Source organism: Bufo bufo, chromosome 5 (assembly GCF_905171765.1).
Source record: "Bufo bufo chromosome 5, aBufBuf1.1, whole genome shotgun sequence".
In the NCBI taxonomy this organism is placed as follows: Eukaryota; Metazoa; Chordata; class Amphibia; order Anura; family Bufonidae; genus Bufo; species Bufo bufo.
In genome coordinates, this window is record NC_053393.1 from 163,337,460 (window position 1) to 163,364,136 (window position 26,677).

Genomic DNA, 26,677 nt, shown 5'->3' on the forward strand with positions numbered 1-26,677 from the left:
AAAACCAACTGATAATGGAAGGACTGGCCTAACCTGTTACTCTGCCAACTTGCTGAAAGCTCAGACCAGGTCTGCCTGTGGCTCCGGGATGTATCGGACAAAGCATCCCGAACTCCAGCGCCCCAAATGTTTGATGATGTGTGCTGGGACCCCCTGCTTGGAAGCCACGGATGCTGCCCCAATGCGGAAGCAACAGAAAATAGTCAAGGTAATGAATGATGTTCTGGCAACCCCGTACTTCCAACAAAATCCACTCCAGCGCCTGCGCTAACTTGTCAAAAAGACTGGGGCTGCTTTTGGAACCAAAAATCAAAGCAAAAGGTGGCTACTTTGAAGAACCTAGAATATGACATATTTTCAGTTGTTTCACACTTGTTTGTTATGTATATAATTCCACATGTGTTAATTCATAGTTTTGATGCCTTCATAGTCATGAAAATAAAGAAAACTCTTTGAATGAGAAGGTGTGTCCAAACTTTTGGTCTGTACTGTATATTTCAAAGAAAATTCCTCTGACGGAATCAACTAATTGAGACTTGGGACGTGGGAAGAATGAGGAGCAGACAAATCATAAATCAACCGAAATTTATTTGAATACTTCCCCTGCACCACCCCCACCGGGCTCACCCTCCATGTGTGAAAAGGAGGGGACTGAAAAGGACCTATGACGAAGCCCTTATCCAGCTCACTCCTTAAATGGGTATTCCCACTTCATTAAATAGGGTTACATTAAATCATTGCCCCCCACTGAACATTTCTTATTATACATGTAATTAAAAAAAACATACCATTCGGCATAAAAATGCTCCTTTCACTCCCCTGTGTTTATGCTGGTAGCCTCATCTCGCCGGCCGCATCAATGTGCCGTGCCTGCGCACCACATCCTAACCTATCCAGCGGCCGGCCTATGCTGTAAAACGTGAACGCGCACGTCTTCAGCAGTATTGGGCGCCCGCGCATGCGCAGTATGTTTCACTCGCAGTATCGGGCGGCACTCGCTAAGAGAAACAGATGTAGCAGTGCTGAATATGCGGGTGTTCTGACACAGTGCTGTTTGAAGATAAAAACAGATGTAGCAGAGCTGTATATGTGGCAGGTCAGCATCAATGATGGTGAAAGTGAAACTGATGTAGCAGAGCTGAATGTGCAGGGTGTTCTGACACAGTGCTGGTTGAAGATAAAAACAGATGTAGCAGAGCTGTATATGCGGGTGTTCTGACACAGTGCTGGCTGAAGATAAAAACAGATGTAGCAGAGCTGTATATGTGGCAGGTCAGCATCAATGCTGGTGAAAGTGAAACTGATGTAGCAGAGCTGAATGTGCAGGGTGTTCTGACACAGTGCTGGTTGAAGATAAAAACAGATGTAGCAGAGCTGTATATGTGGGTGTTCTGACACAGTGCTGGCTGAAGATAGAAACAGATGTAGCAGAGCTGTATATGTGGCAGGTCAGCATCAATGCTGGTGAAAGAGAAACAGATGTAGCAGAGCTGAATATGCAGGGTGTTCTGACACAGTGCTGGTTGAAGATAAAAACAGATGTAGCAGAGCTGTATATGTGGAAGGTCAGCATCAATGCTGGTGAAAGAGAAACATATGTAGCAGTGCTGAATATGCGGGTGTTCTGACACAGTGCTGGTTGAAGATAAAAACAGATGTAGCAGAGCTGTATATGTGGCAGGTCAGCATCAATGCTGGTGAAAGTGAAACTGATGTAGCAGAGCTGAATATGCAGGGTGTTCTGACACAGTGCTGGTTGAAGATAAAAACAGATGTAGCAGAGCTGTATATGCGGGTGTTCTGACACAGTGCTGGTTGAAGATAAAAACAGATGTAGCAGGGCTGTATATGTGGAAGGTCATCATCAATGCTGGTGAAAGAGAAACAGATGTAGCAGAGCTGAATATGCGGCTGTTCTGACACAGTGCTGGTTGAAGAGATAAACAGACAGATGTAGCAGAGCTGTATATGAAGCTTTTCAGACACAGTGCGGGGGAGTAGAAAAAAGATGTGGCAGGGCTGTATAGGAAGCCATTCAGCCAAAGGGATGTTAGGGGACTGGAGAAGACACATGTAGCTGAGCTGTATATGCATCTATAAAGATACATAGTGTGAGGTTTATACACAACTGGAGTACAGCTGTAATGGAAACAAATCATCAGTGCTGGTGGGTGGGGGATGGTCAAGCTTTTGGGCTAATGTATAATATGGAATTATAGTTTTTGATGCACAGAATGGGTTTGTAAAAGATCAGACAGAGATATTGTATGTGTAAAACTGCAGAACAGCCACGTGTTAGGCTACTTTCACACTAGTGTTCAGAGCGGGTCCGTCTGATGTCTACACAGACGGATCCGCTCCTATAATGCAGACGTTTGTATCCGTTTAGAACGGATCCGTCTGCATTATAGTTTGAAAAAAAACTAAGTCTGAAAGTAGCCTGAACGGATCGGTCCAGACTTTACATTGAAAGTCAATGGGGACGGATCCGTTTGAAAATTGAGCCATATAGTGTCAACTTCAAACTGATCCGTCCCCATTGACTTACATTGTAAGTCTGGACGGATCCGTTTGCCTCCGCACGGCCAGGCGGACACCCGAACGCTGCAAGCAGCGTTCGGATGTCCGCTTGCTGAGCGGAGCGGAGGCTGAACGCTGCCAGACTGATGTATTCTGAGCGGATCCGCATCCACTCACAATGCATTAGGGCTGTACGGATGCGTTCGGGGCTGCTTGTGAGCCCCTTCAAACGGAACTCACAAGCGGAGCCCCGAACGCTAGTGTGAAATTAGCCTTACTGTGCACTGAGCTCACTTCACATGGCTCTCTGAGTGACCATTCCCCTCACAGACACTGCAGACTGATGAGGAGGCAAGACTCAGCTCTCAGTGTGATGTCATAAGGAGGCGTGGCCGGCCTTCACTCTAGCTGCCTAAGCCCGCCCAGCCTTAGCTGCAGAAAAACCAGGAAGTGAACAGCTAGCTGGCAGCAATTGAGAATAAAGTAGCAAGATGGGAATACCCCTTTAACAGTTCGTCCACTAGACCTGCATGTTTGAAAGCAGACTGTAGATTAGGGCATTCAAAAGTCTGCTGTGGCAAGGTGATGAGCCCAGTGTGAAACCCCCGAGAAAACCCTTCCACCAGGAATGAACGGAACGGCTGAACCAGGTGAAGCCGCAGTAGCCAGTCTAATAGCTCTATGTCCACCCGGCTCAGTCATGTGGACTTCAAGGTGCAGACCGTGACCGGATGTGCCCTGAAACACGTGGCACAGACGTGCAATAACCTACACTGACTGTAGTTGCAAATAGCATAATTGAAATTGTTGCACAGCTGAGCTTTCCCTAAGAAATGAATCGGCCTCCCCAGTTTGTCATACTGAACTGACTGCTGACTAGGACCCGGGTTGGTTGCGCCTCTGGAGGTACTGGGAACAGCTGTAAGGTCAGCCAATGGACACCAAGTGGTAGTATGGGCAGGAGACTGACATGTGGCGCACACCGGAGATTTTAAACTGGCGAAGTGCCTGAAAAACAGCTCCATGTCAATGTTGCTCCAGTTTGTGACTACCTGAAACTGGGCCCAAATGGCTGCCGCTTTGGCCGAGAAGGACCTGTGATAGTTATAGAACGCTGAATCCCCATACTTATGGGCCAGATCCACCACCCTGTAAAGGTAAGTGTCCAGTTCTTCTCTTCTGTGGTGGCTGGCAGAACACAACACGTCTCTGAACAGACTGAAAGCCATGACAAATTCAGCCAGTGACAGTTTGCGACTAAGCCTGGGGTCCTTGGTTTTGAGCACCACCGACACGTCGCTACAGCCAAAGGATTTATTCTCCGCCACGTCATGGGATGCTATTAACAAGGATGCCAGATTGATATCCTTGCCCTCCAAAATATCCCTCTTATTACTAGGCCTAACTAAATAAACTGGCGCAACCGAATGTACCCCCCCACCCTGTGACAGGTTAGCTGTCGGTAGTAAAGTAGGCGTAGTACCTGCCACCACAGCCGGAGGTGCCGCAACACTGGCTGGCCCGACTACTAGGGGGGGTCACGACGCTGCTCCATCACCTCCATCCGGGTTTGTAAATCCTGGATGGAATTCGTGAGCGTGTTCAGCACTGCATGTATCTGCACCAACGAGGTGTTGATGGAAGTGTTGTCACTGCTCGTAGCAGGCCTGGCCGGTGGTGTGCTGGGAAAAGTAATCTAAACAGTTCCGCCTTTCTGGCTGTATCCGCGAACGGAATGCCTCTTCTCAGAAGTTCAGCCGTCAGCTTAGGCACTGTCCATGACCTAAGAGATGGGATGCTACCATGTTCGGACCCTCTGCCTGGATATGGAGGCAAGGACGCGAATTCCTCAATGTCAGAAGGCTGAGACATGACCACTGAAACAACCAAACAAAATAACTTGTTAACCCTGCGACCTGCTGCCCGCGGGCTGGCAGACAAGGTGACAGACTAGAAACTTCCCCTTCCTCCCACGCAGCGTGAAACGAATGAATGAGAAGCCGACGAGGCTGACAAGACGTATGTAAGTCGTTTCCACTGACGTATGAAGCGAGCCCGAGTTTTTAATCTGCGATGTGACAGATCAATTATAAACGAATACTGCGGGCTAATGAACCCACAGATGTGGCAGGTAATGTATAAGAATAGGAATTGTGGAAAACAGACTGTATGACGTATGACATTAGTCTACGAGATATGAGACAACGTGTGCCTGTCTCCCGTGAGAGAGCGTGGTCGTACTAGTGAATGAACCTATCCTAGCAGTGTACACATGAAGTTTTACAGGAAAAGGATTTATTTTTATTTTTTTGGTCAAAAGCTAACCGATGTGAGTAAAATACCGGCTAAGAAAAGCCTTATCCAGAATAGCATGTGAGCGATTGAAAGACGAGGAGAAGCGTTCCTCCAGCATACCTCCCCCTGCCTCCCTTCCTCCTACCCTCCCTCACCTTCCCACACCCAGTTCAACAAACCAGCGATCCGAAAGTAAATCCTGTGAACCCTGGCAGGATGAAGAGTAAACACCCGACGTCTGTAAGCTCGTCTCGTGGGGCGCTCATTGATGACGTCACTGACCCGGAAGTAGCGCGGACGTCCGTGACCAGCCAACGTGATGCCTCTGTGAGCCGATTATGAAGGTACTGGCTCCTCCCACAAATCCAGGCTAGCCTTCAGCCAGCCTTCAAACTTACCTACCCACCCTTTTATACTCAGGTGAGCGCTAATTAAATAGGCCATTTTTACAATCCCAAAAATACAACTCCACAATTCTCTATAACATTGGCAGTAAAAACATATCATCCATAAAAATAATCCCCAATTAACACATATTCTAATATGCCAAATAAATTTTTTTTCTTCTATCTCACAGCTTACATACAGCGATGCAAAAAACAGCATTTTTTTTCTCCAGCACTGCTCACATACAAAAAGCACATAGTTCTCAATCTGACTTTTAGGAATATTAGTTAGCCACCTGAGTATAAAAGGGTGGGTAGGATAATTGAATTCAGAGCAGCCGCTGACGAAGCAAGCGAAAGCGAAACCCGGGTCGGGCACTCAATATTTGAGCATTGTTTTTTACTTTTATATGCACAAAACTTTTTAATCTATGTGAGTATAATAAAACAATTTGTTTAATGAAGTGTTGCGGTACCTCACTATGTTCAGTTCTCTGATTTAACATCCAGGAGGTGAATAATCTGAATGTGAAGGGAACCTCAAATCCAGTGACCGACTGCATCTAAAGATACTATCCATTTTGCGGATCCGCACATTGCCAGAACTATATAGAAAATGCCTTTTCTTGTCCGCAATTGCAGACAAGAATAGGACATGTTCTATAGGCTCTACAAAAACCGCAGTGTTCGCCCGATCAGGCCTGATCTTGTGCGCACACTTGCGTTCAGTCCGCCCCACCCCAGTGACAGAATTTTAATTTTTTTCTGATCACTGCAAAAACACCGTAAAATCGCTGCAGCGTTATAAAGATCACTTTTGAGGGGCATGGCGAGTTCATAGAAGATTTATTTATTTTTTGGGCACAAGTTAGTGGAAATTGTTTTTTTTTTTTTTTTTTCTTACAAAGTCTCATATTCCACTAACTTGTGACAAAAAATAAAATCTCACATGAACTCACCATACCCCTCACGGACTCCAAATGCGTAAATTTTTTTTTGACATTTATATTCCAGACTTCTTCTCACACTTTAGGGCCCCTAAAATGCCAGGACAGTATAAATACCCCATTTTGGAATGAAGACACCCCAACGTATTTCGTGAGGGGCATGGCGAGTTCATGTAAAATTTTATTTTTTGTCACAAGTTAGTGGAATATGAGACTTTGTAAGAGAAAAAAAATTATGATAAAAAAAAAAATCATTTTCCGCTAACTTGTGCCAAAAAAATAAATTATAGGAACTCGTCATGCCCCTCACGGAATACCTTGGGGTGTCTTCTTTCCAAAATGGGGTCACTTGTGGGGTATTTATACTGCCCTGGCATTTTAGGGGACCTAAAGCGTGAGAAGTAGTTTGGAATCCAAATGCGTAAAAAATGCCCTGTGAAATCGTAAAGATTCTCATTGGAAATTGGGCCGCTTTGCACACCTAGGCTGCAAAAAAGTGTCACACATGTGGTATCGCCGAACTCAGGAGAAGTAGGGCATTGTGTTTTAGCTGTATTTTTACCTATACCCATGCTGGGTGAGAGAAATATCTCTCTAAAATGACAACTTTGTTTAAAAAATGGGAAAAATTGTCTTTTACAGAGATATTTATCTCACACAGTATGGGTATATGTAAAAATACACCCCAAAACACATTGCCCTACTTCTCCAGAGTACGGCGATACCACATGTGTGACACTTTTTTGCAGCCTAGGTACGCAAAGGGGCCCAAATTCCAATGAGAATCTTTACGATTTCACAGTGCATTTTTTACGCATTTGGATTCCAAACTACTTCTCACGCTTTAGGTCCCCTAAAATGCCAGGGCAGTACAATTACCCCATAAGTGACTCCATTTTGGAAAGAAGACACCCCAAGGTATTTCGTAAGGGGTATGGTGAGTTCATTTAAAATGTAATTTCTTGTCACAAATTAGTGGAATATGAGACTTTGTAAGAAAAATATAAATAAATAAATAAATAATTTTCCGCTAACTTGTGACAAAAAATAAAAACTTGCATGAACTCACTATGCCCATCAGTGAATACCTTAGGGTGACTACTTTCTGAAATGGGGTCATTTGTGGGGTGTTTCTACTGTCTGAGCATTGTAGAACCTCAGGAAACATGACATGTGCTCAGAAAGTCAATCGGTCAATTTCAATTAATATCAAAAAAAGTAAAAATGTCAGCAGCGATGAAATACTACCAAATGAAAGCTCTATTAGTGGGAAGAAAAGGAGGTAAAATTAATTTGGAGCATTAGAGATTTTATATTAAGATAAATTGTCACAAAAGTTTTTGTAGAAAGGAGCATATGTGAAAAAAAGTGACTTGTTAAAAATACCTTTAATAAATGATCAAGTGGGTATAGGTATAAATATACCAACTGTGAAAAAGCTACGTTGGCCGAGATAACTCAGTAAGGGAGTAGCAATCCCTTGGACAAAAAACAAACATAATGACACCGTAAGCACAACGATTATAAAAATAGGTAAACAGAGAAAAAGAAATAGATAATTACTAATAGCCCGAAGATGCGGGGCTAAAAATAAGCACTAACTACCACTAGAGTCCCTAGAGGTCTGCTATGCCCAGGGCGACCCCCTGAGGGTGGAGGTTCCCTGTCCCCGTACCTAGTGCTAACCGGTCCCTGGAATTCCCTAGTTACAAAAGTTCCAGGAAAAAATATCTTTGGATAAAATGACGAATAAATGGTGCTCTATATGGATGTGTGTCACCGTTATTCTTAGGTGAACAAAAAACCGCTGGTCACTAAATTGTTCCCAACAGAAAGGTGGTCACCAGTAAATCCCGACGTGTTTCACCCAATGCTAATTAGGCTCATCAGGGGGTACAATGAAGTATGGTACTTAGCTTTGCAACCGGATGTTTAAGACCAAGATACTTTATTCCGCTGCTGGTCCCCAAGAGGAGGAAAATGACCCTCTTTCCGCTCAAAGGTGCAGGCGGTAGAGATGAGGATTCATCCAGGCAGAGGTCGAGCTATAAGGGTCCAAAGCGTTGGGTGGTAAGTTGTATGACCGAGCAATAAATAAACCGTGAAAGTAGTGTAGTGCAGAATTGTAAAAAGTGGTCTGGTCATTAAGGGAGTTTAAGCTAGGGGAGCTGAGGTGGTCAAAATGGCTCTAAAATAGTCCTTGAAAAGGCTAGAGGGATGTAAAAGGCAGTAAAATGTGCTTAAGAGCATGGCAACTGCGCTGCAAACAAATGTGGATAGGGAAATAACTTAAAATAAAATAGCTAAAAATTACAAATTATTAACCTGCAACTCAGAGAAGGAGGTGGATATGGAGTCGGAGGTTGAGAAGGCGGTGGATGTGGTGTTGTAGGTGGAGGCAGCAATGGAGGAGGAGGAGGTAGCCAACAATGTTAATTCTTTATTTTTTATTGGGGTAGGTAGCCCCCAAAATATTGGGACAAATAAAAAAAAAAGAAAACAAAGAATCATTGCACTTGACTTGAGTACAAGAATGTATGTTTGATGGTGGTATAAATGTCTATTCTGCACAAGGTACAGACAAGTCTTGTGGGATCCAAGCCTGGTTCATTTTAATGAAAGTGAGCTTGTCCTTGTTGGCTGTGGACAGGCGGCTGTGTCTGTCTGTAATGACGCATACAGGTCAAGCTCTGGCCTTGTGGACAATTTGGAGACCGAGAAGTTGAATGGGGCAGAACCATCAGTCAGTACGTGTAGGTGTGTGCACAGGTACTGTTCCACCATGTTGTTCAAATGCTGCCTCCTGCTAACACGCTTCATATCAGCAGTTGTTGCGGCGAGGTGACAAAGCTTTTCCACATGTCGGCCATGCTAACCCTGCCTTATGAGGTGCTGGCGCTGACACAGCTGCGTTGGTGACCTCTTCCTCCTCCCCTGCCTTCGCCTTGTGCTTGCACTTGTCCCCCGGCATCAGTCGGGAATACTCTCATGAGCGCGTCTACCAGCGTGCGCCTGTAGTCGCGCATCTTCCGATCACGCTCCAGTGAGGGAATTAAGGATGGCACATTGTCTTTGTAACGGGGATCCAGCAGGGTGGCCACCCAGTAGTCAGCACACGTCAAAATGTGGGCAACTCTGCTGTCGTTGCGCAGGCACTGCAGCAGGTAGTCGCTCATGTGGGACAGGCTGCCCAGAGGAAAGGACAAGCTGTCCTCTGTGGGAGGCGTATTGTCTGCGTCCTCCGTATCCCCCCAGCCACGCAGCAGTGATGGGCCCGAGCTGCGTTGGGGGCCACCCCGCTGTGAATATGCTTCATCCCCATCCTTCTCCCCCTCCTCGTCCTCCAGTAGTGGGCCCTGGCTGGCCAAATTTGTACCTGGCCTCTGCTGTTGCAAAAAACCTCCCTCTGAGCCACTTCTAAAAGACTGGCCTGCAAGTGTTAGAGATGACCCCTCTTCCTCCTCCTCGTCCTGGGCCACATCCTCTTCCATTATCTCCCTATATGTTTTTTCTCAAGGAGACATAGAAGTGGTATTGTAATGCTGATAACTGCGTCATCGCCACTGTTCATGTTGGTGGAGTACTCAAAACAGTGCAACAGGGCACACAGGTCCCGCATGGAGGCCCACTCATTGGTGGTGAAGTGGTGCTGTTCCGCAGTGCGACTCACCCGTGCGTGCTGCAGCTGAAACTCCACTATGGTCTGCTGCTGCTTGCACAGTCTCTCCAGCATGTGCAAGGTGGAGTTCCACCTGGTGGGCACGTCGCATATAAGGCGGTGAGCGGGAAAGCCGAAGTTACGCCGGAAGCATCTCTGACATGTCGGGGTAGTTGTGAATGAATTTCTGCACCACCAAATTCAGCACATGCGCCAGGCAAGGGATGTGTGTCAAACCGGCTAGTCCCAGAGCTGCAACGAGATTTCGCCCATTATCGCACACCACCAGGCCGGGCTTGAGGCTTACTGGCAGCAACCACTCGTCGGTCTGTTGTTCTATACACATGTCCCCCAAACACATCAGTTTCAGAACGGCCTGCTGACGTTTACCCCTGGATGTGCTGAAGTTGGTGGTGAAGGTCTGTCGCTGACCAGATGAGGAGGTGGTAGAAGAGGAGGAGGAAGCCGAGTATGAAGAGGAGGCAACAGGAGGCAAAGAATGATGCCCTGCGATCCTTGGCGGCGGAAGGATGTGTGCCAAACAGCTCTCTGCCTGGGGCCCAGCCGTCACTACATTTACCCAGTGTGCAGTTAGGGAGATATAGCATCCCTGGCCATGCTTACTGGTCCACGTATCTGTGGTTAGGTGGACCTTGCTACAGATGGCGTTGCGCAGTGTACGTGATAAGGCTGGCCGCAGGTTAGCCTGGATTTGTGGGAGGGACCAGTACCTGTTTTAAGCGGTCCACTTCTCCCAGGCAGCACGTCGACATTCGGACATCGCTACTTCCGGGTGTGACGTCATCACCAAGCGTCCGCAAGTGTTGGAGCTCCTAGACGCCGGGTGGTGCTTTTCGTTCTGCCACAAGCTTTTTTCCAGCGCTGGTCTTTGTTCAGGAAGGTGGGGTAAGCGTAGCAGGGCAGGAGGCTGTGAGGGTAGGGGGTAGTGTGCGGCAGGATCGCTTTCCCTTGTGATCAGGCACGTGCGGTTTCAGGTTTGACACCGGGGGGCAGCATTGCTACACGCACCATTGCCGGCTCAGCTCCGCTGCTCATTTGAGTCATAATACACTGGGGCTGCAAGTTACCGGAGCACAGCTGCCTAGGCCTAGTGGCTGGGTCCCGGTGTCATTTCAGTGCATTTTCAGCAACGCTTCTGCCTGTGCACACGTTGACCTCACATACATATACCACGTACTTACCCTATACATGTAGTCCGCACATGTGACAGTGGCGAAAAATAAATAAATAAAGAAATAAATAAATAAAAGAAAATTTTTCCTTTAGGGGGCGTGGTTAAAAAAATAAATAAAAAATTTCTAAAGGAAAAATTTTCATGTTGCCTGGTGGAAACCTTTTCTGCCAAGCCTCTTGCAGACACCATTAGCATAGGTACATTCACCAACTACAGCCACACTCTCGCACGACAGTCAGAGACACCTCGTATCATCTCGTAGAATAGTGTCATACGTCATACGGTCTGTTTTCCACGACTCCTATACTTACATACATTCACCTACCACGTCTGTAGGTTCGATAGCCGGCAGTATTCGTTTTTAATCAGTCTGTCACGCCACAGATTCAGACAAACTCGGGCTCGCTTCATCCGTCAGTGGAAACGACTATCATACTTCACGTGAGCCTCGTCGACTGCTCCTCATACGTTCATTCTGTCGGGGGGTTAGGTTCTGTCAGTTGTCTGTCGGCTTACAGGCTGCAGGTCGTAGGGTTAACAGGTTGTTTTTTTTTTTTTTTTTCCCCCTCTTCTTTCTTTCCACGTTTTTTTTTTTTTTGTTTGTTTGTTTGTTTTGTTCGGTGTTTTCTTTCTTTTGTTGTTTTTGTTTAGTCGTCATGTCTCAGCCATCAGACATTGAGGAGTTTGTGTCTTTGCCTCCGTCTCCAAGAGGGTCCGAATGCGGCAGCACTCCATCCATCAGGGCTTGGACTGTGCCTAAGTTAACGGCAGAGTTACTCAGGAGAGGGATTCCGTTTGCGGCTACTGCCAGAAAGGCGGAACTTTTCAAATTGCTGTTTCCCGCTACACCACAGGCCGGCCCGGCTTCTTCCGGTGACAATACCACCATCACCAATTCACTGGTACAGATCCACTCGGTCTTAAACTCGCTCACTAGTTCCATTCAGGATTTACAAGCCCGGATGGAAGTAATGGAACAGCATCGCATCCCCCCCCCAGCAGTTGGGCCGGCTGGCGGCGCGGCATCTTCGGCTGTGGTCACAGGTACCGTGCCTTCACTACTTCCAGCACCTAACCTGTCGCAGGGCGGGAGAGCGCCTTCAGTGGCGCCGGTATATTTCGTTAGGCCCAGCATCAGAAAGGACATATTAGAGCGCAAGGATGTCAATCTGGCATCTTTGTTGATTACATCCCACGATGTAACGGAGAATAAGTCCTTCGGTTGCAGCGAGTTATCTGTGGTACTCAAGGCCAAAGACCCCAGGCTCAGTCGCAAGCTGACCCTGGCTGAATTCGTCCTGGCTTTCAGTCTTTTCAGAGACGTGTTGTGCTCTGCCAGCCCCAATAGGAGAGAGGAGTTGGACATTTACCTCTACAGGGTGGTAGACTTGGCGCATAAGTACGGGGGCACAGCATTCTATGACTACCATAGGTCCTTCTCGGCCAAAGCGGCAGCCATTTGGGCCCAGTTCCAGGTAGTCACGGACTGGAGCGACATTGACATGGAGCTATTTTGCAGGCACTTCGCCAGCCTGAAGTCCCCGGTGTGCGCAACATGTCAGTCTCCTGCTCATACTACCGCCTGGTGCCCTTTGGCCGACCTCACTGCTGCCCCCAGTACCTCCAGAGGTGGGATCAACCCGGGTCCTAGCCTGCAGGCTACCCAGTTTGATAAGCTGGGGAGACCCATTCATTACTTGCGCAAAGCCCAGCTCTGCAATCATTTTAACTATGCGGTATGCAACTTCAGCCAGTGCAGGCTCCTGCATATTTGTGCTACATGCTTCAGGGCACATCCGGTCACGGTCTGCACCGTGAAGCCGGCATGACTGAGCCGGGTGAATGTCGAGGTCCTAGACCACCTGCTGCGGCTTCATCCCGTTCAGCCGTTCCGCGCTTTTCTGGTGGAAGGTTTCTTACGGGGATTCCACACTGGGCTCATAGCCTTGCCTCAGCAGACACATGAATGCCCCAATCTGCAGTCGGCTTCTACCCATGCTGATCTGGTGGATCTGCTGCTGGCAAGTGAGCTGGAGAAGGGCTTTATCATCGGTCCTTTCCAGTCCTCTCCTTTTTGCACGTGGAGGGTGAGCCCGGTGGGGGTGGTGCAGGGTAAATACTCAAATAAATTCCGTTTGATTTATGACTTGTCTGCTCCACATTCTTCCCACGTTCCTAGTCTCAACTCTCTGATTCCGTCTGAAGAGTTTTCATTGAAGTATACTTCCGTGGATCAAGCTATCCAGGTCATTCTACAGTCAGGCAGGGGCGCTTGACTGTCCAAGGCAGATATCTCTGATGCGTTCAAACTGCTGCCCATTAGCCCATCTCTCTGGCAGTGGCATGGCATCAGATGGAGAGAGGCATACTATTTCGCCACCAAGTTGACGTTTGGTTCCAAGAGCAGCCCCAGTCTGTTTGACAAGTTAGCGCAGGCTCTGGAATGGATTTTGTTTGGAAGTTCAGGGTTGCCAGAATGTCATTCACTACCTGGATGATTTTCTGTTGATAGAGGAACCCTCACGGGCGCCTGCTGACTTGCAGGTTCTCTTGCAGGTGTTCGAGGAGTTAAACATTCCGGTGGCTGCCCACAAAACGGAAGGGCCTGCGCAGGTTGTCACATTCTTGGGGATCTCTCTGGATTCACTTGCCATGTCGGCAAGTTTACCACTAGACAAACTCGACAGAATCAAATCAGGTGTCCGTTCCTTGCTCATGTCTCAGGTTTGCATGTTGAACTTTGCCATGAGGATCATTCCTCAGGGTAGATCATTTATTTCAAGGTTGTTAGTCTTACTGCAACAGACCAGTGATTTGGACGCATCAGTGCATCTTGATACCAACGCCCGGGCAGATCTGTTCATGTGGGACGGATTTCTCAGTGGGTGGAATGGCATTTCCATGTTTATTCCAAGGGCCACTTCTGATTCTCCACACGTATTTTCAGACGCGGCTGCCTCGATAGGTTTCGCGGCCATATTCGGCCCTCACTGGTTCGCCGGCTCATGGCCCTCGCACGTACTACAGATGCCGGGGTTTTCTCAGACGTCGGCATTGTTCGAGATCTATCCTATTGTGGCAGCCGCTATAGTTTGGGGGCGTAGGTGGTCGGGTCACACGGTGGTTTTCCACACTGACAACATGGCGACCGCAGAGATCATTAACAAGGGTAGGTCCAAATCGCTACTCATCATGTCTTTCATGCGTAGGTTGACCTGGATAGCTCTGGAACAGGGGTTTCATTTCCATGCCCAGTTTCTGGACGGGGTCAGCAATGTGGCGGCTGATGCTTTGTCCCGTTTTGACTTTGCCCGCTTTTTCTTACAGAACCCAGAAGCAGACGCGGTGGGCACCCCGGTACCGGACTGGCGGCTGCTGGTCTTGGACTAGACTCTCTGTTGGTGGTCGCCAGTTCTCTCATTACGAAGTCTTTGTCGACCAGTACTTTGAAGTCATACCGCCGAGCATGGGTAGTTTTCTTAGACTTCCAGTCGGTATACCCTAGGGGTGACGCTGGTCAGGTCAAGTACATGGTGGCTTTCGTATCTTACTGTCACTCAGTACTAGCGTTATCCTACAACACCATCAGGCTATATTTGGCAGGGGTGCAACATTTTTTGGCACTTCAAGAGCCAGATAGACCCTCCATATTTTCAGCTCACCCGATTAAGGCCATCCTCAGAGGCATCCAGAAAAGCCAGGTCACGGTCAAGCCGAGCCGTCAACCTATTACGGGGGTCACATTTCGTAGCCTGTCGGACGTCCTCTCGTTGTCACCGTTCGGGGCCCTGCCCAGCCTGGTGATCAAAGCAGCGATGTACTTGGCCTTTTATGGGTTTCTAAGACCAGGTGACGTGACACAGGCCAGACGAGGGGCGGTGGCTCTCCGCAAGGGAGACTTAGTTAGGATGGGCAGTATCTTTCATCTACAGTTGCCTCACAATAAAACCAGGCAGGTAGGTCTTGGCCATGTAGTCAAATTTTTCCAGACCACAAACGCCTGGAGTCCAGTGGCAGTCTTGGACAACCTCGCGCTGGCCCTTAGTCTCCACGGCCCCACCGACCCGTTGCTACCATTCCCTGTTGAGCCACTCACGACCAGCCAGTTCAACAAACATATCCGTACCCTGTTGGCCAGTATTGGATTGAATCCGGCGCAGTTCTCGGGGCATTCTTTCCGCATTGGTGCGGCATCCGCAGCGTCCAAACATGGAGTTCCTGCGCACATCATCAAGCACTTGGGGCGCTGGCGCTCAGGGTGCTTTGTCCGGTATATCCCGGAGCCTCTGGCCGAATTGGTCCAAGCATTTAGTACGTTGGCAGAATAGCACGGGGGCCATCCTTCCCTCACTGGTGGGTTTTGCCCCCTTTTACAGGCATACCGACCTAGTGAGGCCAAGGCACACCTCAGGCCAGTTAGGTAGGGGGGGTGGTGGTTGGGCGTCCTCCATTCGCCAGGTCCTGTCCACAAGTGATAAGGCTGGCCGCAGGTTAGCCTGGATTTGTGGGAGGGACCAGTACCTGTTTTAAGCGGTCCACTTCTCCCAGGCAGCACGTCGACATTCGGACATCCCCTGCCCACCCATTCCCATTCTTCAGTCAGTCATCCAACTTTCACATCCAGGGTATTCCCCCTTTTACAGGCATACCGACCTAGTGAGGCCAAGGCACACCTCAGGCCAGTTAGGTAGGGGGGGTGGTGGTTGGGCGTCCTCCATTCGCCAGGTCCTGTCCACAAACTTGATTTTATCCGATACTTGGTTGTGCAGGAATGGCACGGCTCTCCTGGAGAAGTAGTGGCGGCTGGGAACGACATATTGTGGGACAGCAAGCGACATGAGCTGTTTGAAGCTGTCCGTCTCAATGACAGCATTTCAAATGCCAGTAGTTTAGAAATGCTGGCATTCAAGGCCAGGGATCGAGTGTGCTTAGGTGAGAATTTACGCTTTCTCTCAAAGGTTTGTGAGATGGAGATCTGAACTCTTCCGTGTGACATGGTGGAGATGCTTGGTGACGGAGGTGGTGTTGTTGGTGGCACATCCTCTGTTTGCTGGGCGGCAGGTGCCAACGTTCCTCCAGAGGCGGAGGAAGAGGCCGAGGCAGCAGCAGAAGAGGGAGCAGGAGGGGCCTGAGCCCTTTCTTGGTTTTGAAGGTGCTTACTCCACTGCAGCCCGTGTCTCGCATGTAGATGCCTGGTCATGCAGGTTCTGCTAAGTTTCAGAACGTTAATGCCTCGCTTCAGGCTCTGATGGCACAGCGTGCAAACCACTCGGGTCTTGTCGTCAGCACATTGTGTGAAGAAGTGCCATGCCAGGGAACTCCTTGAAGCTGCCTTTGGTGTGCTCGGTCCCTGGTGACGGTGGCCAGTAGAAAGGCGAACTGTTTTGGCGACGGCTGCTCTGTTTTTGCACCCTGCTCCCGCTTTTGCTACGCTGTTGGCTCGGTCTCACCACTGCCTCTTCCTCTGAACTCTGAAAGTCAGTGGCACGACCTTCATTCCATGTGGGGTCTATGACCTCATCATCCCCTGCATCGTCTTCCACTCAGTCTTCCTTCCTGACCTCCTTTCGGTCTGCACACTGCAGAAAGATGCAGCAGTTGGTACCTGTGTTTCGTCATCATCAGAGAAGTGCTGAGGTGGTATTCCCATGTCCTCATCAGGAAACATAAGTGGTTGTGTGTCAGTGCATTCTATGTCTTCCACCCCTGGGGAAGGGCTAGGTGGATGCCCTTGGGAAACCCTGCCAGCAGAGTCTTCAAACAGCATAAGAGACTGCTGCATGACTTGAGGCTCAGACAGGTTCCCCGATATGCACGGGGGTGATGTGACAGACTGAACGGCATGGGTTTTAGGCGCCACCTGTGCACTTTCTGCAGAAGACTGGCTGGGAGATAATGTGAACGTGCTGGATCCACTGTCGGCCATCCAATTGGCTAGCGCCTGTACTTGCTCAGGCCTTACCATCTTTAGAACGGCATTAGGCCCGACCAAATATCGCTGTAGATTCTGGCGGCTACTGGGACATCAGGTAGTAGGTTCAGTAGGACGTGTAGCTGTTGCAGAACGGCCACGTCCTCTCCCTGCACCAGAGGCTCCAACAACACCACCACCACGACCATGACCGCGTCCCTTATTAGATGTTTTACTCATAGTTAGCTTCACAAAGCAAAGTAAAAAGTGGTTAAGTATGTTAAAAATAATTAACCGCCAATATAAACCCTGATGTAGGGTATTGCATTCTATATTTTTTTTTAAACTCTATATGACAGCGGTATTTCTGGGCTAATTTTGTTCACCACAGTATCCTAATAGCCGTATTTGTGGCCTAAATGTGACAGTCACCTATGCAAGTGTAATCACAGATGTGCAATATATGAAAAAAAGGGGTTTTTTTTCAACACAGTATCCTGAAAGCCTTATTTGTGGCCTAAATGTGACAGTCACCTATGCAAGTGTAATCACAGATGTGCAGTATATGAAAAAAAGGTGTTTTTTTTAACCACAGTATCCTAAAAGCCTTATTTGTGGCCTAAATGTGACAGTCACCTATGCAAGTGTAATCACAGATGTGCAGTATATGAAAAAAAGTTTTTTTTTTCACCACAGTATTCTAAAAGCCTTATTTGTGCATAAATGTGACAGTCACCTATGCAAGTGTAATCACAGATGTGCAGTATATGAAAAAAAGGGTTTTTTTTCACCACAGTATCCTAAAAGCCTTATTTGTGCCTAAATGTGACAGTCACCTATGCAAGTGTAATCACAGATGTGCAATATATGAAAAAAAGGTTTTTTTTTCACCACAGTATCCTAATAGCCGTATTTGTGGCCAAAATGTGACAGTCACCTATGCAAGTGTAATCACAGATGTGCAATATATGAAAAAAAGGGGTTTTTTTTCACCACAGTATCCTGAAAGCCTTATTTGTGGCCTAAATGTGACAGTCACCTATGCAAGTGTAATCACAGATGTGCAGTATATGAAAAAAAGGGGTTTTTTTTTCACCACAGTATCCTAAAAGCCTTATTTGTGGCCTAAATGTGACAGTCACCTATGCAAGTGTAATGACAGATGTGCAGTATATGAAAAAAATGTTTTTTTTTTCACCACAGTATCCTAAAAGCCTTATTTGTGCCTAAATGTGACATTCACCTATGCAAGTGTAATCACAGATGTGCAGTATATGAAAAAATAGTTTTTTTTCACCACAGTATCCTAAAAGCCTTATTTGTGGCCTAAATGTGACAGTCACCTATGCACGTGTAATCACAGATGTGCAATATATGAAAATAAGTAGGTTTTTTTTAACAACAGTAAACTAATAGCCATATTTGTGGCCTAAATGTGACAGTCACCTATTCAGTCACCTATGCAAGGGGTCTGATGGGGACAGTGGCATTGCTAGGGCTGGTGTCACCCGGTGCGGTACAAAATGGTGTCACCCCCCCCCCCACCCAAAGCAATAATTTTTTTGCCATATATGGGGGCTATGGTGGTGCTACTGCCATAGGGGCATCCGTTAGCTCAGCAGACCCCCCCTAGCAGTCAGAGACTGGTCTCGGGAGGGGCACTTCCAGATTATTTTCTGTCCGCCGCCACAAAACAATGGTGCTTATAGAACAGACTACACAGTGTAGCGGTATACTGTATATTGTGTAACACAGTGTAGCGGTATACTGTATATTGTGTGGCACAGTGTAGCGGTATACTGTATATTGTGTGGCACAGTGTAGCGGTAAACTGTACATTGTGGGGCATAGTGTAGAGATATACTGTATATTGTGTGGCACAGTGTAGTGGTATACTGTACATTGTGGGGCACAGTGTAGAGGTATACTGTATATTGTGTGGCACAGTGTAGAGGTATACTGTACATTGTGGGGCACAGTGTAGCGGTATACTGTATATTGTGCGGCACAGTATATAGGTATACTGTATATTGTGGGGCACAGTGTAGAGGTACACTGTATATCGTGTGGCACAGTGTAGCGGTATACTGTACATTGTGGGGCACAGTGTAGAGGTATACTGTATATTGTGTGGCACAGTGTAGAGGTATACTGTATATTGTGTGGCACAGTGTAGCGGTATACTGTATATTGTGCGGCACAGTGTAGCAGTATACTGTATATTGTGTGGCACAGTGTAGAGGTATACTGTATATTGTGGGGCACAGTGTAGAGGTATACTGTATATTGTGGGGCACAGTATAGAGGTATACTGTATATTGTGCAGCACAGTGTAGAGGTATACTGTATATTGTGGGGCACAGTGTAGAGGTATACTGTATATTGTGCGGCACAGTGTAGAGGTATACTGTATATTGTGTGGCACAGTGTAGCGGTATACTGTACATTGTGGGGCACAGTGTAGAGATATACTGTATATTGTGTGGCACAGTGTAGAGGTGTACTGTATATTGTGGTGCACAGTGTAAAGGTATACTGTATATTGTGTGGCACAGTGTAGAGGTGTACTGTATATTGTGGGGCACAGTGTAGAGGTATACTGTACATTGTGTGGCACAGTATAGAGGTATACTGTATATTGTGTGGCACAGTGTAGAGGTATACTGTATATTGTGTGGCACAGTGTAGCGGTATACTGTATATTGTGTGGCACAGTGTAGAGGTATACTGTATATTGTGTGGCACAGTGTAGGCTGTATGTGTATAACATAAACATATTCCACATGAAAACTTACAATTACTTGGCTTGGCCCTTGGGGATCTCGGACGCCACTTCCACACTTTGGCCGGGGGCTCGGTGGAGCTGATGTGTTTTATCCTAATGAGAAAGATTTCATAATAAGGATTTGGAGAAGGGGCAGAGGGATAGCAGAGCAGGGAGAGGCTGGGCTGCTACTAGGGGGTCATACCATGGGGGAGTAATAAAGCCCACCATAAGTGGCAGTAAGTGTCCCCATAGATGCCCCCCATCATGTGCCAGTATCAAGTGCCTCTCTCCTCCCCCCCACATGTCCCAGTATCATAGTGCCACCCCCCCATTTGTCAGTATCAAGTGCCTCTCTCCTCCCCCCCACATGTCCCAGTATCATAGTGCCATCCCCCCCAATGTGCCAGTATCAAGTGCCTCTCTCCTTCCCACCCCATTTGTCAGTATCATAGTGCCAAACCCCCCCACGTGCCAGTATCAAGTGCCTCTCTCCCCCCCATGTCCCAGTATCATAGTGCCATCTCCCACCGCCCCCAAAAAAACCTCTCCCCCCCCATGTGCCAGTATCAAGAGCCTCTCCCATCCCCCCTCATGTCCCAGTATCATAGTGCCATCTGCCCCCCCCAAAAAAGTGCCAGTATCAAGTGCCTCTCTCCTCCCCCCATGTCCCAGTATCATAGTGCCATCTGCCCCCCCAAAAAAAGTGCCAGTATCAAGTGCCTCTCTCCTCCCCCCCCATGTCCCAGTATCATAGTGCCATCTCCCCCCCAAAAAAGTGCCAGTATCAGGTGCCTCTCTCCTCCCCCCCCCCCCCATGTGCCAGTATCAAGTGCCTCCCGCTCCCCCCATGGCAGTAACAGTCGGGTAGTAAAAAAAAAAACACTTATGCTTACCTCCATGTCAGCGATGCGATGCAGCCTCTTCCTGTGTCCCGCCCTGTATGTCCATGCTTGTATTTCAGAAAAGTTTCTGCTGGGATTCGAACCCATGACCTTCTGTATCAGAGGCAAAGCACCTAACCACACGGCCGTAAGAGATCCATTGACACTGATTGAAAAAATATCAGACTTCTACTGTTATAGCTGGCTATGTGTACATCTATACACATGACTGCTGCCCTAAAACACCCAGCACTGCTATATCTCTATATGACAGCTGTCCCAGCACACTCAGCTCTGCTATATCTCTATATATGATAGCTGCCCCAGCACACCGAGCTCTGCTTCATCTAATACACGTGACAGCTGCACACTGAGCTCTACTATATCTCTATATATGACAGCTGCCCCAGCAAACCCAGCTCTGCTACATCTATACACATGACAGCTGCCCAAACACACCCAGCACTGCTATATCTCAATATGGCAGCTGCCCCAGCACACTCAGCTCTGCTATATCTCTATATATAATAGCTGCCCCAGCACACCCAGCTCTGCTACATCTGATACACATGACAGCTGCACCAGCACACTCAGCTCTACTATATCTCTATATATGACAGCTGCCCCAGCACACCCAGCTCTGCTACATCTATATATCTCTAAGTATTGCTATACAGTAGATATATATATAGAGATATAGCAGAGCTGAGTGTGCTGGGGCAGCTGTCATATAGAGATATAGCAGTGCTGGGTGTGTTTGGGCAGCTGTCATGTGTATTAGATGTAGCAGAGGTGGGTTTGCTGGGGCAGCTATCATATATAGAGATAAAGCAGAGCTGAGTGTGCTGGGGCAGCTGTCAGAGATATAGCAGTGCTGGGTGTGTTTGGGCAGCTGTCATGTGTATAGATGTAGCAGAGCTGGGTTTGCTGGGGCAGCTGTCATATATAGAGATATAGTAGAGCTGGGTGCGTTAGGGCAGCAGTCATGTGTATAGATGTACACTTAGCCAGCTATAACAGTAGAAGTCTCATATTTTTTCAATCAGTGTCAATGGCCGTGTGGTTAGGTGATTTGCCTCTGATACAGAAGGTTGTGGGTTCCAATCCCAGCAGAAACTTTTCTGAATTACAGGCTAAATTAGAATACACAACCACTGACTCCATATATGGACATACAGGGCGGGACACAGGAAGAGGTCGTCGGTTCGAATCCCAGACACATCTCTCCTGAGGTCGGCAATACCCCTTGCAATGCCACTGGATAGGGAACAATATCCTGGGTGAACCTCTAAAGGGATTGCCAGAAGATGACGAGTCTGGTGAAGACTCCATTGTCCCCAGTGCCTCCAACCTTGATGCGAAAGGGGAGGAGGCGTTAAGAAAGCAAGGATATGATGCCATGTCCCTGAATGGTGAGAAAGTGAAGGAGGACACCAAAGAGACAGAGGCCAAGGAAGCTAAGGCCGAGCTCTTGAAGTGGGAAAAATCCTTGGATGTTCCAGAGATCAAGGGTAAAGCCGAAGTAGTGGAGAGAGCCAGTGAAAAGGCAGAAGACCCTGAAACTGAGGCACCATCTGAGAAAACCACTGCTGGAAAAGAAGCGAGCGGGGGCAAGTAAGCATCTGCAAGAGCCAGCGAAGTCAAACAGAGAGTCTGTCGTTTGCATAAAAATACATTGAAGGGAGTTCCAGAAGTTCTAGGAAATTCTAGGAGTAAAGGAAAAAGAAACGTACGATCTGCTGTTAAAATATAGAGACAAAAAGAGGCGAGTCGTAGGAAGCGTGCTCGGCTGAAGCAGCTGTGTAAGTCAAAGAGAGAGAAAAATTAAAAAAATAAAAAGAGAGGGTCTGCCTGTCACATGGACAAGGGAACCTGGTAGACAATGTCTCTTGGGCAAGACGTCAGTGTGGGTAACAAACCAAGCACTGATGGCATGGGTCTGGCAAAATATAGATACGTGTCACCGAGGGGCCTGACCTCAGTGAAATGAACCGGTAATGTTTTGCCAGTAACCCTAGTTTACTGAAAGTTGCTAGAAGTAGTTTAGCTGCTAGCTGCAGCTGATCCGGGCCAGGTTTCATTGTAGTAGTCAAAGAGCAGGGTGGGATGACAACTCCCACGTATCCAGGCCAGGTGTTGGCTGGCCTATTTAAGCCATGAATCCCAGGAGAGCTGGGGGTGTGGTTCCTAGTCTTGAAGTGTCACAGACTGGGAGTAAAGCTGTGTGGTGTGTTGCTGTGGATAAGCCTGCCGTTGCCTACTCTTTCCCCCCTCTTCAGCGGGTGGTGGAACTCTGGAACTACAGAGGACTGTGAGTTGTACCATTTCATATGGACTGTGTTTCTTTGTGTTTACCCGCTGAAGTAAGCGAGCCTTTGTTAAGTCTGTGTTGAACAAAATAAAAGACTATTGTTTAAATGACACCTGACGTCACTGTTTGAGCTGATCCCCACAGTGGTAAAATCTTTTGTGGCTTATTTCGGTGGAAAAAAAAAAATTGTTTTCAGCTTTCAGTGCTGCAGTTATATGTGGTAAAATATTTTTTAATTATTTCGGTGGACAAAAAATCTTGTATTCATCATTAAGCGCTGCAGTTATATGTGGTAAAATATTTTTCCAATTATTTCAGTGGACAAAAAATCTTGTATTCTGCCTTAAGCGCAGCACTTATATGCATTAAAATCTTTTTAGAATTATTTCGGTGGACAAAAAATCTTCAGCATTAAGCGCTGCACATATATGCGGTAAAATCTTTTTAAAAATATTTTAGTGGACAAACAATCTTGTATTTAACATTAAGCGTTGCACTTATATGCGATGAAATGTTTTTTTTTATTATTTTGGTGGACAAAAAATCTTGTATTCAGCATTAAGTGCTGCATTTATATGCATTAAAATCTTTTTAGAATTATTTCAGTGGAAATACAAATTTCCACCTCCTCCAATAACTTCCTCATCTCTTCATTAGCATCGGACACACTAACTTTACCCCCCCCACCCCCGAGCTATATATATATAAGTGGTGCAAGCACCACCTAGGGGCAAATAAAGGTAAATGATACTGCCATCCTGTTAAATGGAATTACAGCATGATACCACAATACATTTGATATGACATTTAGCAAGAGATCGAAGTGCCCACATATAGCACATAGTGGAATACTGCATCAAGAACTGATGCTGTTACCCGCCTGATGCCACACATCTGATGCCAAGTGCTCCTTCTTTCACACAACATCTTTAGTGGGTACTGGTATTGCCACCCACCTCCACAGCAAGTCACCTTGCCACTCTGTGGCCTTCTCATGCTGCTGCTACCCCCAGACTCTGTCATTGTGACGCTCTGTGGTCTTCTCATGCTGCTGCCAGCTCCAAACCCTGTCATTGGGCCACTCTGTGGTCTCCTCATGCTGCTTTCACCTCACCACTATGTCATAGGTCCACTCTGTGGAATTCTCATGCTGTTCCCACCCTCGCCACTTCATGACTGGTCCACAATTTTAGCTTTCAGCTTGGCTTACATCATCATTTATTTGACACTTCTGATCTGTCAGAAGGAAAGAAAAACTAAACGCACAACGGATCCTGTCTGTGTAGCAGCTTTAAGGCCTGTATGGTCGCATCAGAATTGGCTAATGAGTGGATAGAAAACACAGAATACATGCAAATATTTCATTCATGTGTTATCTCTGTTTTAGATCCACTCCGTTTTTTTGGCCTTTAGCAATACTAATGGATTATTGAGCAAATGCTGACCGAGTGAAGGCGTATGCTCCACAGACAGGATCAGTTTTTTCTGGGTAATTGTTTTGACGGATCAGAGAATGGGGAAAATGAATCAGTGACGTCAACACAAACCTACTGCTGACATCCTCTCCACTCTGTCGGGGGGCTCTACTTGTATAAGCATTTAATAGAACAGGTTCTGTAGACATCTATGTTTACTCAGCTGACGAGGGTGTAAAAGGAGTGCGCTTCTTCTTGACGCTAACATCTACCTGTAAGGCTGAGTTGATACTTGAGTTATTTGGTCAGTTTTGGCACCTTGACTGCCCAAATAAGCGAAGTATGCTGTGATTCTAAGAGCGCCGCCTGTCATCTGCATGTCATACAAACTCACAGTATTATTTCACTACCAAAGCAGACTCCCTATGCGTGTTACTTCAAGGCACAGTGTTCTACACCACTAAAAAGTCTCTCGGCAGCCAGGAACTAGTCATTTTCTAATAAAATTCGCCGCAAATTTATTCGGATCGAAACAAATTTTTCTCCAAAAATTCGTCAAGCCGGCAAAACGGATTTTTGAAAAATTTGCTCATCTCTACTGATGGATTACTGAGCAAATGCTGACCGAGTGTCGTCAACACAAACTTACTGCTGCCACCCTCTCCACTCTGTCGGGGAAAGGGGGGGCTCTACTTGCATATAGAACAGGTTCTGTAGACATCTATGTAGAATCAGCTGCCGACGGTGTAAAAGGATTGCACTTCTTCTTGGCGCTAACATAAGGCTGAGTTTACACTTGAGTTATTTAGTCTGTTTTGTCCCCATAACTGCCCAAATAAGTGAAATGTGCAGTGATTCTAAGAGCGACACCTGTCATCTGCATGTCATACTGACTCACAGTATTGTTTCACTACCACAGCAGACTCACTATGCGTGTTTCTGCAAGGCAAAGTGTTCTACACCACTATAAAGGCTCTCTGCAGCCAGGAAATAGCTGTTTTTTAATGCGATTCGCCACAAATAAATTCGGATCGAACCAAATTTTTTCTAAAAATTCGGCAAACCGGTTGAATCTAATTTTTGGGAAATTCTCTCATCTCTAATTGTGAGCACCATTGGGGAAAGTGTGATGGTAATATCTGTAGAGCGCTGCGGAATATAGTGCGCTATATAAATGTGCAAAATAAATAATACAAATGGAGATGATCGAATCCCACAAAGTGGAATTCGATCCGAATTTCAGCATAAATTTGATTCGCCTAGATGCCGAATTTCCTCGTGCTTAACCGGAATTAGTATAAAAAACTAAATTCAAAGTTACCTCCTCCATTTGCTCGCGACAGGCCGCCAGCCTCCATCTTGCTTGAACATCTTGGCCGAATTCCCGTGAGGTGCAAGATCACATCATTTATTGTTCATTTTACACTCAGATGCCGCGATCATGTATAAACGTGGCATCTGAGGGGTACAATCACCGGGCGGCGCTATCGCAGCTCCCTGTAATTGCACCCATTTTTTTGTGAAATTTGGCGATTTAGCTGAAACAAACTCTTAAGAAATTTGCTCATCTCTAAATATTAACTTCAAAGTTCAGAATATTCACTTTAAGATGTGTTCAAGTCAAACTAACAGTAAAGTTTGTAAAATAAAGTTTCTTTCTTTATGGTTTGACCTGAATTCACCTCTTGAAAATTTTGTGCTCACACTTTGAGTTTGATTCTTAATGTTTTGACCTGAACACAACCCCTGAATTTATTAAAACTTCATAGTTGTATTATTATTGTATTTTTTTTAGCCCAGAAACACATGATACACAATCCCTGTCAAAGTCATACTAAAAAGGATCCAATAATTCCAATAATTCCTGTTAATGTTTTGCTTATTCTACTATATCACTCCCTCACAATCTGTTGGTATATGGTTTTAACAGCAAAACTCAATGAGAAAAAAAGTTGTCAAGAGGTTGTAAGGAATGAGGGTCAGTTATTTGGTTGCTGCATAATTCTTGGCAGCCCTTTAAGCTAAACTTGTAATATGTGGGCCTTAATACTAAAAGAGAGAGTATAAATACTTAGGATCTAAAACAGACTTCTTCCTCATTTACGCTACTGTATATTCTCTGGATCTGTGGATTCCACCCTAAAAACTTATTTACTTGGCTGCCCATGTGTAAGATAAAACTGTAATTTTGCATACATGGTGCATCTAAAATACATTAGTTATTTGACAGTATCAATTATAAAAAATAATGGATGCACATGCCGAGCAACAAACTTGCATATATTATTTGAAAGGGGGCTTTGACTTTGCTACAGTAAAAAAGGTGTTGAATGCTTTGAGAAATGTTCTGCCAATTGGGCACAAAACTAGGATTACTGGCACTTGGGCTGC